The following is a 6,019-nucleotide window of genomic DNA, read 5'->3' as shown; positions in this document are numbered from 1 at the left end:
AAAAGCTTACTCATTCCCTGCTAAACGGTGACCTTCTTAGGTCTTACTATGGACTCATTCAAAGATGCTCTCGCCCACCAGAGGCCAAGCACGCTCCAGTATGCCTTCCTTCCAGTGGGTCTAATCCCTCCCACACTTGACAGTGTGAAATGGCTCGTCCAAACTCCAGATAGCCCCGGGAAGCCTTGGCGGTCACAGATAGCTCAGCTACTCTACGCACCCCCTTAGCAACTCCTGTTGCTCAGGGACTTATTGTCCCAAGCACAGGGCCAATTATTCCACCCTCATTCAGAGCTGATGGATCTATGGGATTGGCCTGTGAAAGGTCCAACCTAGTCTCAGAAGGACTGCCTCCAAACGTGGTTGCCCCGATTTAGACTGCTAGAGGATCATTCACCAGAGGCCTTTACAACCTACAATGGAGGCTATTTGAGGTGTGGTATGACATCCGTGAGATTGTAGCCTTTCAAAGCCTTCTCTATGAATCTGCTCTTTCTTAGAGGACCTGCTCGACTCCTGAGACCCCTCACCTGATTAGTAACTTGAGCTGAGCTCGTGAAGAGTGGTTAGTTGGAGGAAATGGCGCACTTCCTGCGTCCCTTTATCGGAACAGGTGATGCGTCACCAGCCTGTACCAGGCATGATTGAATAGGGATCTTCAGCAAAAAAAGGAAGAAAAAAGGGGTCCTTCAGACAACCTGGGTTACATTTGTAACCTTTAGTTTTGTGCTGAAGATACTGTAAGTGTAGTATTTCAGTCTTAATCTTTAATCTCAAATGATATACAAACAATAACTGTTCAAGTGGCTGAGAAAGGTGATGACATGTACATTCTAAAAGCAAAAGATTTAAGAAAAACAAATCATGTTGTGTTATTATACACTGCACAAGAGATGAGTCTGATGAGGTCCAATTCAGGGGAACCATTTTTTTGTAATGAGCATCCCTAGTGGACATATTTGCCCTGGGATCCCGAGTGCAGCTTTAGGATACAGCAAAACTTAGCAAACGTCTGTATAGAGGTATAACTTCCTCTGTCATTCACTCACAAACTCATCTGTTTCTTCTGATGACAGCATTGCTGTGATAATTGCAAGGAGAGTTCATGCTATTTTGGGGGGGCTCCTCTCTAGCTCTGGCAATGCGGATGTGACCTATCAGACTCATTGAAAATGCAGAGCCGCCCCTCGTCGCAGGCTCGCCCCCTCGCCTCTCACCAGTCCAACAGCTTGAACACGCCTGGGCGCTGCCTCACAAAAGAGCTCAGCAGAGGAGGACTATTAATCTGTCCAAAGCCTCCAAAGGAGGGAGCTAGTGTGGGCCCCTGTGTCTGGTGCCCTGGGCCCATAGATGGAGCTCCACAGCAGGACCCACAGGGTCTCTTTTGGCCCCTGATCAAACAGACAGGGGCAGGACAAGGTCACATGACCATGTACCTGTGCCCTTTGGCAGATGCCACTGCGTCTGCCAGCCAGAGGTATGCCCCAGGGACGTGCAAAGTTGGCACATGCAGATGGTTTGCGGTGGTCGCTTCAAAAAGCTCAGCCGGGAATCCAGCTGAGACCCGGTGACCTACAACAGAGGGGTGGCTGAAAGTTAATCCAAAAGTGTCAATGTTTTATTTTTTCTATACAATCTTATCTTCTATACAAACAGTTATCTCAATTCTATTTCACCAGTTAAGTTGATTGAAAACACATTCTCTTATAAACCACTAACATTGGGAGGAGTTGCAGTGGGGAGCAAAGGGGTCAAATGACCCAGATGCAAGCTGGGGATGTTTAGGTAGAAGTGCTACTAGTATTCAAAAACAAGATTTTTGTTGAGAACTTTCTCAATCTGATAATTTCAAGGCAACATGAACATGAATGATTTGATTTCCTAAATTTTCTAATTCCTAAGATCCACGACCGTGGCTACTATGTATGACCTTTCAAAATCTTCCTGTTATTGCATTCGCTTGTGTCATTCAGTTGGGGCAAAGGCCTCTTAAACAAATAGTCCCTCCTCAACCTTAGAAAGAGCTCTCTGTGAATGTAAAGAGTTGACAGGACAGATGTATCCTGCTTTAGCTGCCTGCTCTTTTCACCCCCATGGCCTCAGCACACTAAACAGAGCTCTACTGTGTCTCAGAGGACATTTAAGCCAGCCATGTTAGTACAGTGAGTTTGATTTCCTTGCCTCCATTCTTGATTTATGTTTATTTTGCCACTTTGTTCATTTTTCTTTTATTTTGAACTTCTCTCTTGGGTCTCTCTGAAAATGGTGAGGCCATTGAAGAGAAATTATTCACTCTGTCAACAGAGAACCAAAGAACATGATGATGAAGAATAATGGATGGGCATTGGTCACACACTCCTTTCACACTAATACATTACAACACAAATACTACACCTGGTAGTCAGTGGTACCTCAGTTTAAGTCAGCAAGCATTGACTATCTACGTGCTCAATTTTGACAGAATTCTAGGCTGAAAATCAAGACAGGTCACTGTCAATCACAATCATATGTGGTCAAGACCTCAACATGGACACAGGACTGAAGTTCACTCTAGACCTCTGAAACTGGCCACTTAGAGTTTCAAGGAACAAATAAACAGCAGCCTCCTACTTAAGTCTATTCAATTGTGTGGCCGAGCTGCTCAACGGCTCTATCCAAAATCAAAGCCGTCACCCCAAACTGGAGGTGTGCTCAGAACAGCTTGTTCGCTTCCTGGTAAGGGTTCATCTATACTGTACGTGTTGTGTGGATTAGGGGATGAAAGAATGCCACTGGCTGTGAAATTGCACGATTTCTATCGGAGATGCGGGGGGAACAGCTGTGCACAATCCTCAGCCTTAATCCTGGGAGCCAGAGAAGGAATGGGGAGGGGGGGGGGTTAGGAGCCACAAATGGGGTAAATCAAATACCTGGGTCTGTTTCTGTGCAGTTGCTGATTCCTTTTCATTAGTGGTAGCTTGATTGGTGAGTGTCTGCACTGGAGAATGACAACGTTAGTGTTTGGATTTCAATAATTCCTGCTCCGAGGAAAGAATCTTAGAACTATAGAATTATGATTCACAGAGCAGCTTGTTTTCAAATGGTAAAGCCCAGATGCAGGGACCTATGTGTATCAACTCAGCTTTATGACAGTATAACTGATGCGTTCACTCTATAATCCTGTCTTCCCTCTATCTGACAAAGCCTAATACTTGGGGGGAAAAGTAAATCCTTTTGTGCAGTTTATCAACGCTTTTGCAGCATATCAGCTTACCTTGATAAACAGAGAAGTAAAGTAAATTCCAGCCCAAAGAGCTTCAACAGAACATCATGAATTAATCATTCAGGCTAGAATTATTTCATAGTTTGACAACAACAATGTATATTCTTTGATCTGATCAGATTGAGATCTAACTCTGTCACATAAACAAAATAAAGGATTCTGATGATGCCGCAGGGCCAAAAGCAAGCTGCCCTGCTGATGTAAGTAACTGGGGCATCTTTACTACCTACAGCATTCAAATATTGCATGCGTGATGAACCATGGCTGACACAGAGACTAAAATCTGAAATATGCTCAGCAGGTGACAGACAAACATATGCCTCAAATGCCACGGGGTCCTGCAGCCGGATCATCTCCAAAGGCTAACTGGCAGGTCCAAGTAGGAATGGATTTAATACATATTATTCACAAAGAGCATGATTGATCATGGAGATGCACTCAGCGTGTCCCCAGCTGCTTTGCTGGCAGACAGCTCAGCTATTGCCAGGTTTCCACTCTCGGCTTGGGTTTAGGTGTACATTTGTTGAATTCCCGGTGAAGACTTGTCGGTCTTTGTAAGCTATATGCTCCCATTCAGTTAAACCTGCCAGACCAACTCTGGTTGCCATGCCGCAGCAGGATTGGATCAAGGGCTCCCATGTGGTAGTGGCAGTTTTCTGGCAATGCTCAGTGATTCACAAACAATGTTCATAATATCACACATACCACAACCTCAATAAAGGTGCTGTATATAAAAAGCTTGCTTCAAAGCCATGAATCCTGACCAGCTATTAAAGTATTGCTTCAAAGCCATGAATCCTGACCAGCCATTAAAATATTGCTTCAAACCATGAATCCTGACCACCCATTAAAGTATTGCTTCAAACCATGAATCCTGACCACCCATTAAAGTATTGCTTTAAAGCCATTAATCCTGACCACCCATTAAAGTATTGCTTTCTCAAACTACCCTCAGGCCACAGATGCCTACGCTGCAAGGAGCCGAACAGCTTCATCCCACTGTGTTGATAGCTTCATCCACCTCACCATCAATACACTACTATACCACAAGGGGAAACAGATTTACCCTTTTATTCATTGTGCCTCTCTTTTATATACTGAACAGGCTGGTGGTGGTAGAAATCAGAGGACGGGGTCATTGTGATACATGGATTGGAATGAGGAATGGTACCATTCCTCATTCCATTCCATGCATTACAATGAACCTGTCCTCCGATTTCTGCCACCACCAGCCTCCACTGATATGTATGTGTATATACCTATATGTATGTGTGTGTATTGGTATGAAACACATTTGGTACCATTCCTCATTCCAATCCATGCATCACAATGAACCCGTCCTCTTCTACCACCACCAGCCTGCCCTGATACATATACACACATACAACGAATAATAACAACAAAAAGACAAAACATAGAGAGGTCTACATGTGGTCACATGTTTGCTGCAATCTGTTGTAGAGTAATTCAATAGATTTGTTTCCTGTGAGTCATCTTGTCATGCAGTAAGATATTTTCAAAATTATCATTGTGTGTAAACAAAAATGCAGTATCAAAAGGTAAACAGTTTTTTATTAACCTAAAGCAGTTGAGATTTGAGCTCAGAGTCTAAAAGCTCAGAATCTAAAAGTATTCAAAGATATTTAACATCAGAAGCCTGCTTGCTTTGTTCTCCTTTGATAGTACAGTTGAGCCAATCTGCAATTGGCCGTTTACTGGTGGAAAAGCAAATCATATATCAAGTCTTGTTGATATTCAGTGTCAAGCATGAGTTATCAAGCCATTCAGAAATTGAAACCATATGTTGTGTCAACTCATCAGCAACCTTAAGGCATGCTTTTCCTGCCGCATAAACTACAGTATCATCAGTATACATCCGAATACTAGCCCCTGGACATACATCAGGAAGATCATTTATATAGTATAAACTAAATAGAAGCGGACTTAGAACTGACCCTTGAGTGACACCCATTCTGCTTTTCTGAGCTGTAGACTTGATGTTATTAATCACAACACTTTGTTCCCTGTTCTTGATATATGAGTCAAACCATCTTAGTGCTTTATTAGAAAGTTTTGAGACCAAAATGTTGTAATTAACGATGTCAAAAACATTACTTAAATCAAGCAAGATAGCACCAACCACATTGCCTTTGTCCAAAGAACATCTACAATTATCTATCAGAAAACACTTAGCTTCTGTTGAGTGTCTAATGCTGTGACCTCCAAGTAGTGCATTAGTTGTTCCGCAATAACTTTCTCCAATATTTTTATAGAACTGGGAGAATGCTAATCAGCTATACATGTCGTTAAATGCCTGGCCAATGTCTCCTGATTTGAAAATGGTTGTCACCAATGTTACCATTGCCCTTTTCCACCCCTCAGGAAACTGTGACGCTCTTATTGACACATTTATCAGGTCATGTCACTGTGTTTCTTTAGAAATGCATGTGTCTAAATTAAAAACAACTTTTGAATAGGTGGTTTTGAAGTTATTAATTATTTTCAACATTTTCATATTACTTCTGCATGACCTACTTCCCTAATCTTGGTTCGAGTTGCCCTCTCCTTACATCCACAACTCCAATACTGATGATCTTCATGAAGGTTTCATGTTCAGTTCAGTTCAGTTCATCCAAAATGGTTGTCATCATGAGTGCCACAGCTCCCCCTAGAGTACTTACATATCCAGGAGTTTCACGTAGCCATAACTTTTCATTGACTCAATATTAATGCCCACCACAAGACCACCACAACAGA

The sequence above is a fragment of the Argentina silus genome (assembly GCF_951799395.1).
Source record: "Argentina silus genome assembly, chromosome: 1".
In the NCBI taxonomy this organism is placed as follows: domain Eukaryota; kingdom Metazoa; phylum Chordata; class Actinopteri; order Argentiniformes; family Argentinidae; genus Argentina; species Argentina silus.
Note: the sequence above shows the minus strand (reverse complement) of the source record.